General features: G+C 46.8%; 1 protein-coding gene across 3 annotated transcripts in view; it reads left to right on the top strand.

The window, feature by feature from the left end:
• The window catches only part of Diras2 (DIRAS family GTPase 2), a 78,321-nt gene that overhangs the window by 9,618 nt on the left and 58,681 nt on the right, over positions 1-10,022 (top strand). The window lies entirely within an intron of this gene.

Genomic DNA, 10,022 nt, shown 5'->3' with positions numbered 1-10,022 from the left:
AGTCACAGGAGCATGGGTGAGGGGTTACAGGGGCATGGGTGAGGGGTCACAGGGACATGGGTGAGAGGTTACAGGAGCATGGGTGAGGGGTTACAGGGACATGGGTGAGAGGTTACAGGAGCATGGGTGAGGGGTCACAGGGACATGGGGGAGGGGTTATAGGAGTATGGGTGAGGGGTTATAGGAGTATGGGGGAGGGGTTATAGGAGTATGGGTGAGGGGTTATAGGAGTATGGGCTTCTTATTCTGGCCATTGAGAGCTTCTGACAATTAGCACTTCACATTTTGTTTTTGCCACGAAGGGACACAATTCAAGGGTGACCCCTGACAGCAATGAGTATCAGCTGAGTTTAGTTCCTCCTTTTAGGGCTCAGTTCCCCTTTCCCCAGCCCAACAACATCTACAGCTTCATTTACTACTTCCCTTTCTTCTGCATAGAGCTTCTAGCAGGTTCTGCCCAGAAGAGACACTGAGCGGATGTTTATGAAAGCTCTAAGCGTTACCTTTCTTTAATTTCTTTACATGGATAACTCTCTGGTCCAGTCTGTGAAGTAGGACTGTCACTGTGTCTGTCCCAAAGGAGAAGGAGCTGATGGAGACATTCTCTGCCCTGAGGCTCACAAACAGGAAGTCATAGAATCATGATTCGAACCTAGGTCTTCAGGTTTCCAGAGCCCCAGATGTCAGGTCATTCTTGTATCCCTAAGAGTGTGGAAATGTGGTACCACAGTCCTGTGAAAAGATTTCAAGCACATGCATACATATTTTTAGACTAACAACGTACCAGCTTAACACATAAACAGAGTGTCACTGTCACCTCAAAACAATAAGAAGAGAAAAAAAAATACAGCTGGGACCCTGTGGTCACACTCACTGTTGCTACATACTCAGTCTGCTGTTGGAGGGGTCTTGGCTAACTCTGGAAACCCACACCCTGGTTCAGAGGATGCCAGGCACTCAGGTTGTAACCTTCTTTGACCCAAATGCAGGAACTGGAAATGGTCCTTGAGGTTCCCGATGGGGAAGGGGTGGTGTGAGAATAATTATGAGAACAGAGATGATTCTTCTCAGAGACATCAGAGAAACTCAGCATTGATGATGTTCATGCTACTCTTACCCGCTCCACAGCTGTTTCCATGGAGCTACATAGAAACTGTGCCTGGCAACTGGTTTTCTGATGCACCCTTCAACCCTAGAAACGCCATCTGAAAATAATTGTCCCTGCATTTGGGTGCTGGCATGGTCAACAGGGCTGCTGTTCTTGATTCTTATCTGTAACTCTGCTGCTGGGTGTTTCCTGGTCACGTAGCTATTGAGCCAAGTTAAAATGGTATCAGACAACTTCACACAATCTACTAACTTTTCTAAACCTTATAAATCAAACAACCTGTTAATTTATTGATCTAGATCCTCCGTCTTACTGTGTATCCCTGGCTGACCTGGAGCTCACAGAGATCTGCCTGCCTTTGCTGCCCAAGAGCTGGGGTTTAAGATGGGTGCTGCACTCTGTTCATTTTTGCTTTTTCAAATATATATATTTTTTTAATCTTTAGGAAAAGAAAAAAATTCAAGTGCAGCTGATCTTCAGCATGAGTCTGCCTCATTTCTTTATCTTAATTCAAGGACATGCTCACTGACAGGGAATTTGAAGCCAGACCAAAGATGCATAAGACTCTTTGAAGAAGAGAGAGAGAGAAAGAAATTAAGAGAGAGAGAGAGAGAGAGAGAGAGAGAGAGAGAGAGAAAGAGGGGAAAAAGGGAGGGAGGAAGGGAAGAAAGGAAGGAAGGAAGGAAGGAAGGGAGGAAGGAAGGAAGGAAGGAAGGAAGGAAGGAAGGAAGGAAGGAAAAGTAAATTGGAGACGATACTGTTCACTGCTTAATGTCTTTCCGCCATTTTGTGTCAAAAATGGCAGCCAGCAATGCTCTCCTGGACAGAAGGCCTCAGAGGCAGTGCCTCAAGCACTAAGTTACTCTTAGGGACACAGTTTTGCAGACAGTTTGTGAGAAGAAAACTTCAAGTTGAAAATAACAAACTGAAGAAAGAAAGTGAACCAAAAGCAGAGTTGCTTTGGGCAGAAATTCAAAGCAGAGCAGCCAATGCTGTCCCCAACCTGGTGCTGCCCCAGAGTTGATCAATTTGCAAGCCCAGCAGCCATCTCCACTGGCCCCAAAGAACTGATAAAAAGGGGGTGGAGGAAGGTGAAGTAGAGAATGGTAAAGGCAGGAGATGGGGAGAAGCCGCACCCTGAGTACTGGGAGGTTTTGGGCATGGGGTCTGGATCTTTGAGCAGATTCCCTCATTCTACCCCAAGCAGATTCTCTGCATAGAGAAGTGGGTGCCAGAAACGCTGCTCCAAGAATAGTTACTGCCGTGCTGGTGAACGGTGTTCCCACGGACCAGATGCAAAATCAGATGGCGAATTACTCAGTTACCCTAAACCTGCAAAGGTGTAGTCGGTGATGTGCTAACGGGGGGTAGTGGCAATCCTGGCTCCTCCTATGGGCTTGTCTTCCTTGGGACAGATGACCTTTGACTCTTTTCTTGGAGAGGCTGATGAGGAGATAAATCCCCAAAAGACCTTGAGCAGATCAACTTCGACTGTGTCCTAGGAATGAGCGAGCATGTGGCAGCATTTAAAGGAGCTCCTTGGAAGTTGGAAGGGCAGGAGGTTGGCAGGGCTCAAGCCATGACCAGGAGCAGAATGAAACGAAGAAACACTTCAGAAGGGAAGTGTTCTGGAGAGAAAAATCAATAATGATTTTTTTTAAAAGACCCTTATTTGCACAGATAAAAAGAAGAAACTCCCTGTAGGGAGTCAGGCCTGCTTGGAAAAATTTATACCAACAGTTTTGTAAAAATCCAAGCTTCAGAGCATCAAACACACTTCGAGTTAACAAGCAGTGGGAAGCTGACCTTATATTTTTGGCCAGGTGTATTGGCTCGAATTAGCATGTTTTATGTGTGTAATGCCCGCAGACTGGGCAGATGGGTAACTGACAGGTGAAAGCTGGCGAGCACACTGACTTTGCAGGTACAGCTAATGCTGCGAAGAGCCATGGCCATGAGAAGAGAGAGTGGGCAGGGCGGCAGCTGAAGGAAATCTAAGCGACCGAGTGAAAAGGTTAGTTAATTACCCAGCTTCAGGAAGACCAGGAAGTATAGTATTCCAGAGAGAAGGCTGGCTGCCAATAGCTGTCGATTTGATCTGTCATATGTAAGTAATACAGAACAAGCAAAATTAATCTGCTGACACAATTCTCTTTAATGAGAAGGAGGTTTATTACAAAGAAGGAACCTTAAGGGCGTGACTGGGTCTCAATGTAGGAGGAAGAGCTAGACATAAACAGTACAACATATGGAGATCTCAACTTGGTGGGGCCTTGAAAGGGAGGAGACCCTTCCCCTGAGAGTCTTCAGAGTGGAGAGTAAGGGGAGTGGGACAGAGGCCATCGGAGCCTTTTCAGCCCCTCCCCCCCCCACCTCTACGCAAACCCACACAAACCTCCCCAAGGGTTCTTCAGACTCAAATCCCCTGAACAAAGGAGATGTCCACCTTTTAGATTTAGCAGGAAGTGTTCTGTTACGTGATTAAGTTCAGCACAGTAAATTTGTCAGAGAGCCTGGAAGGGCAAGGCACCATGGTTGAGAACACCGTGTTGTTCAGGCACAGCACAGACAGCTTCTTAAATCTGTCCAAGAGAGCTGTTGTGAGGTGCGGCCTGACCCAGACTGTGGGGGTCTGGCCTAAAGGTGCCGGTCTTCCTCCTTGCAGTAATGAGACAGATGGCGGTAGACCTCTAAACACCAGGGTTTGGAGGGTTTGTGGGTTGGTAAGCACTGGGGATGCCTGGATGGTGATGGCCAAGGCAGAGCCTTTTGTGCCTTCAGCTTTATAAACAGCTCTTATTATTTCAAAATAAACACCAACGGTTTCTCTGAGTTCTGTGATTTGCCCTATCCAGTCATCTAACTCAAGCTGAGGAGGGGTGCTAGGGACTCAGTTTATAGCAAACTGATCAGAAGCGTAGATTCCTACCTAGGGAGTATGGGGTAAACCTCTGGGGCCCTGCCCTGCCCTGTGGTATATGTCTCCAGGTAGGTGATGTCAAATGAACTGAACTGTAGTATACCCAGCTGGTATTGCAAACTGGCTTGGTGTAGGGCTCTATCCCACAGAGGGACATATATTGAGTGTTAAGTAAGCAGTTTGCCTGTTTTTCTATTGCAGTTATTTGTGTGTGTTGCATGCATATATGTGTGTATTTGTGTGTTGTGTGCACACAGTGCGTTGTGGGTAGCTTATGTTTGCATCTTTGTGTGTGTGTAGTGTGTGTGGTACCTGTCATACATTGTGTGTGTCTGCGTCTGTACGTGTACTTGTGTATATGTGATATGTCACACATGTATGGTGTATTGTGTGTGTTATCTGTATGCATTGTGCGTGATATATATATATGTTGTCTGGGTGTACACTGTTTATCCGTCTGTGTTGCAGCTGCTTCTTGTTTGGAGAGTCTGAGTGAAGCCACGTGAGCATTACTGTGTGGATGTTATGGACCGGCTGCATCATCCCTCTTAGTTAGTGCCTGAGACATGCAGACACATCCGCTGAGTCACACAGTAGGAGATCATTTACAGGAAACGACCCAAGGTTCCAAAGGGCTTGCACCAGCTCCTGGGCAGGACTGCACAGCAGGAGGCCCAGCACCTCCTGTCCCTGGCACCATTCTAGCCCCTCAAGGCACTCTTCAGTTTGTCTGGTGAGGATGGAGCGAGCGCTGCCACACTGAGGTCTGGGTTGCCCTGCCCGTCAGCTGAGCTGAACGGATCCTTGTGGATTGATGGAGTTTCCTACTATTTTTAAAGAGACTGTCCAATAGGCTGCTCAACATTTTGCTCACTAATTCCTGTAAGAACTCTTGGGGTTTGACTCGAGTTCGCCTACTTTAAATTGAACTATCTTTTGGCTGTTACAAGTTTTAGGACTCCAGTCTGGATCAAAGCCTGTTGCCAGGTATACAGGGCAGGTGTTCCCTCCCTCCCAGCTATGGCTGCCTGTCTTTAAATGAGCAGAAATTTTAAATTTAGAAGGAGATGAGAAAAGGCTGGAGGTCTTGATGACTTTCACTTTTTTCATTGTTTAAATAAGCCCATTTGTCCTAGCAATCAAATGAATATATGTTTCCTTCCTCCTTTCTAGTATTAGGCTAAATATTGAATGAACAGAAATGTGATTGGTATGCCTATTTTTATCTGCACTCGTGTGTCTGTGTGTGTGTGTGTGTATGTGTGTGTGTGTGTGTGATGAGCTACACATGGTCTATGCATGTGTTGTGGTTAACTTGGAATACAAACAGCTACCGTTCATATAGCACCCAGAGTCTTTATCTCTAATCTTTGCAACAACTTTTGAAATCCGTGCTCTTGTTCCCAAGGTCCAAGGAGGACTCAAGTAGGGTGATTCTATTCAGAGACAGCGAGTGGCCAAATTTGGGTAGCTCTGGAGTTCCATTAGCAGTAGCCATGCGGATCTGTGCCTGTGTGAGCTCCCTGGTGGTCTATGGTAATGCCTCCAGCCTCTACATCAAAGACATCAGAGGGGCAGCCACTGGTGCCAGGACAGTGCATCCCATCCCGTTCAGCACATATGGAACCTGTGTGACAGAAGCTCTCAGTGGGAGCCTTTCGCTTTTCAAACTGTTTATTGAAGGACTTGTATGCTCTGCGGGGTCTTATGAAACTGCCTTTTCGTGGCTTTGGTCACAGCCCCGGGAGTGTGAGGAACCACAGGAAAGAGCAATGGGGCCACCCAACAGGTGCTGGAGGGCATGGCAGCCCGACAGGGGCCAGTGGCCACACACTTCTTCTTCAGCACAGGGCCCAAGAAGTCATGCTCAGCCTGTGGCAATGCCCAGTGACCGCGACCACTTGGGCATATAAACAAACTTCTTTCCCGGAAATATGCTTTCCCATTGATGACCCCTTCTCCTGGGACCTCTGCTCTCTCACTGGCCTGTTGGTTTCATATTGAATATTTTTCCCCTGCTTTGGAAACTCCTGGATGGACACTGGGTTTCTGGCATCTTTATGATAAACTGCTCTGCTGGGGGAACTGTTATGCCCAGCCAGCATCTCCTGGTGAAGGAGATTGGAGTTAGTCAGGCAAAGGTCCTGGCTGAAGGCTCCCCTGTGAAGGGCATTGACTTGGAACTTGAGTTAAGGAAGCTCTTCTGACGTCAGGACACTCGGGAGAGTGGAGGATTCTCTACCCCGGAGGAGGCCTGTGACCTTGGGTCCCGTGCCCAAGGTTTGCACGTTTTCAGCCTCTGCAGCTTTCAGAAGGAAGTTAGAGTAAAAATGGTGACCAGCATTTGCTGAACGGTGAGGTGTAACACAGTGTGTCAACCACTTACGTAATTCTCTTTTTCAAGCTCAGTATCCAGTATTGCAAAGAGGTACAGCCAGAACTGCAGGCACAGGGCCTCAAAATGAGCTCTGCATACCTGCAGTCTCTCCTGTATCTCTAGCCTCAGTTGATCTTCAGATATCCTAGCTTTGGCTGTGGAGAGGGAGAGGTTTTCTAATCATAACAGCCCTACTAGGCTCGCACACGGATCTCCTCAGAGGTCTCATGAGCTTTATCAAAAGTGTGTGCCCCAGGTTGGGAAGACAGCTTAGTGTACAGTGAGTGCTTGCTGCACATGCGTTTGCACCTGAGTTCAATCCTTGGGTGAAAAGCCAGGTATGGCCACACACATTTGTAATTTCAGAGCCAGGAAGGTGAAGGTGGAGACAGGTGGACTCCAGGAGTACCAAGACTGCTTGACAAAGCTCCAGGCCAAAGAGCGACCGCCCTTCAGTCAAAAAGGCGGAAGGCATTTGAGGAGTGATATTGGAGGTTGGACTCTGACTCCCACAAGCATGTGGACACATGTACACACATGCACTGCATAGTGTGTATATACATATACATACATATATACACATATGTATGTGTGTGTATATATACATACACATATACATATATACATATATGTATATATGTATGTATGTATGTATATATGTTTGTATGTATGTGTGTGTGTGTATGTGTGTGTCTGTGTGTCTCTGTGTGTCTGTGTGTGTCTCTGTGTGTCTGTGTATATGTATGTATGAAAAGAGAGGGAAAGGGAGAGTCTCCTAGTTTTCCTTGTCTGACCTGACTTTATATCCAGCAGAGGGCACTATAGTGTCAGCCAGACAATTTCCTTCTAAGTGAGGAACTGGTAACAGCTGCCAGCTTTTAGCAAAACCAGTCTCATCTGGACAAGGGCTCCCTGTCAGAAAGGAGGCTAAGAACACACAGCAAGGTCTCAGATGAAATCCCACTTCAGGAGAGCCAGCTTGGACATGAAGACACCCATGAGACCTTGTCCTCTTTGATAGAGTCCTTACATTTCACGCACGAAGAGACACGGTAACAGTTTTGCATTCTCCCCCGGGCTCTATTTATAGCAGTTATTAACGTGCCCATAATGGAAACTCTTCTGCTCTTGGGGAACCGACTGTGAGGCTAAATGACAGCATGGTGACATCCTCTGCCAAGCATTCGGTATGGGCTGCTGCCTCCGAAATTGCCCATTTAGAGAATGCACACATGTCACAGGTTGTTTTCAAAAACCTTGAAAAAATTTATAGCCACAGTTGCTAGGATTCAGACGTGAATGCCAGATTATCATAATGACCGAGTAAGGATGCTTGGCTGGTCTGGGGTTAATTCCTTCTTCATCCTGAGTGTGACCTCTATGTTCAGGTGACTGACCGAACATACCTCTACCTGGTTTCCTGAAGCCGCGTCCGTACACAGCGATATCTGGTGTCCCCAGTCACCACAAGCTTTCTCCATTCTCTCTGCTCTGGTGAGCAAGTTATTGGCAAAGGCTTCTCAGCACCTGCTATTTTAAACATTTTATATATATATATTTTAAAAAGTAGTTCATAGGATAGGATTGGGGCTGTAGTTCAGTTGGTGGGGTGTCTGCCTAGCACTCCTGGAGTCCTGGGTTCGATCCCCAGGACCACATAAATGAGTTGTGGTGGTGCACACCTGGGACCTCAGCACTCAGAAGGTGGAGACAGAAGGATCAGAAGCTCGAAGTCATCCTTGGCTGCGTGGTGAGTTCAAGGCCAGTCTGGGCCACAGGAGACTCTCAAGATCTTAAAACAAAAAGTGAGCTTTTAAGTACATCACTCACGTGAGTACACAAACTGCTCATACCAGGTGTCTTTAGCACCTGATTTGATTGGCAGAGTAACATCTGAGATGTCCCATGGGGAACCCAGTCCAGACAATGGTTTTCAGAGCCAGGGCTCCAGGTGTGGCTCTCTCCCCAGCCAGAGCAGCAGATCTTGTGAGGGTTGGTTTAGCTCCATCCCCCCCCCCCCCCGGGGGGGACAGTTCTATATCCAGGAGGAGTTTGAGATGGTGCCTCTCCAAATCCCTTTCCTGACACACCTGTGCTGGCTATTAGATGGTTATTTAGAGGTGCAGGATTGACTCTGAAAAGCTGGTTGTCCTTCTGTACAAAGGAATTTGCACCAATCTGACTTTGTAAACAGTGGATGCAGACAGGAGCTAGTTCTAAGCAACACCCCCCCACCCCGGGCTCCTTTCTGCATAGCAGGGCTGACATCTGACCCCACAGGAATGGGCAGCATGGCTCATACCTAGGAGATTTCATCTGCATCACAGGACAACCCTGAGTGGCTGTGCACCTTGCTTACCTTCCACAGCTCTTTGTTAAGCTGTCTGAGGGATGCTGTCTCACCCACTCTGAGTGTGAATTAGATGTGGTGACTTTGGCACCATCAGCTGGAGTTCTTAAAAGACCATACCTGTGTTGGACATTTTACAAGGTTGACTGATTAGAACTTCAATGGCTCGATTGTTATAGGTCACGAGCCAGATTAATATTGGCTCCCTCAGGCCTTATTCCTGCCAAGTGTTGCCCATCTCCGTGTGGAAGTCTTCTGAGAGACTGCTACTTAGATCCAGTTGGGTTCTGACTTCCACTACAGAGAAGAATTTCAGACTGAGTCAGTGAGTTGAAGATAGGATGTATTAAAATGAGACTGTGGCAGGCTTATGTTACAGGGTAGACACCAGAGATGACCACTCAGACAGTTTATAACCAACTGAAAGTCTTTATTCCAGTTAGCCGGGACTACACTCAGTGTTTCAGGTAACCACCTGTAGGCCCGAGCATTTAGACCAAGGGTCTTTGAAAGGCAAAGCTATACCCTGGTACCTCACTCAGCAGCTGCGGGAGGGGGGGGGCGGTGTCTGTACAAGCAAGCAGTTTAACAGAACCTAAGGGATAACCTGACTTTGGATTCCTAGAATAGAACTGGGTCATCTCCCATGGGATTCTCAATCAAGGAGGTGAAATTTTAGTTGAACCCGAAATGCCCTCAGGAAGAGTACAAGGTTGTCTTGCCCTGTCACACTTAGACCTAGGTGATATAAGTGATTGTAGGCATGGAGTAAGAGAGGCTTAACACTTCACAATAACTATCTGTAGTATTTTGTGCCCTTTGAAGTTCACAGTGGTCAATGGAGGTAATCTATACCCAAGTTTCAAAGATTAAGTAAGATTATTTTGGTATACTATGTCTTATCTAAAAAGTCTTTTTCTTCTACCAATGAGATTATAAGGTGGTCCGGGGGTGCAGCACACAGGTGTATATAAAGGAGGTGCATCACGTAGGTGGACACACAACCAGTGAGGGCTAATAAGATAAAAACATAGGTTCCATATTGCCAAACACCTTCTAAATATTTATTTATGTCCATAGACCAATGCTTTTTCTCAATGTTGGTTGAAGAAACCTCTTTCTGCTCTGTGTAGTAGTTCTATAGTGACTACCCAGAAAACAGAGATCTTGCCTTCTTAAGAAGATTGTGCCAAGAGAATCAAGAACATTAAGTTTTTATCCAGGTGGCAGACTGGGTGGGGCTGGAAGACTGCTCACAGTCCAGGAC

This window comes from Grammomys surdaster, unplaced genomic scaffold (assembly GCF_004785775.1).
Source record: "Grammomys surdaster isolate TR1022 unplaced genomic scaffold, NIH_TR_1.0 211, whole genome shotgun sequence".
Lineage (NCBI taxonomy): Eukaryota > Metazoa > Chordata > Mammalia > Rodentia > Muridae > Grammomys > Grammomys surdaster.
This window is presented reverse-complemented; position numbering and strand designations above follow the sequence as displayed.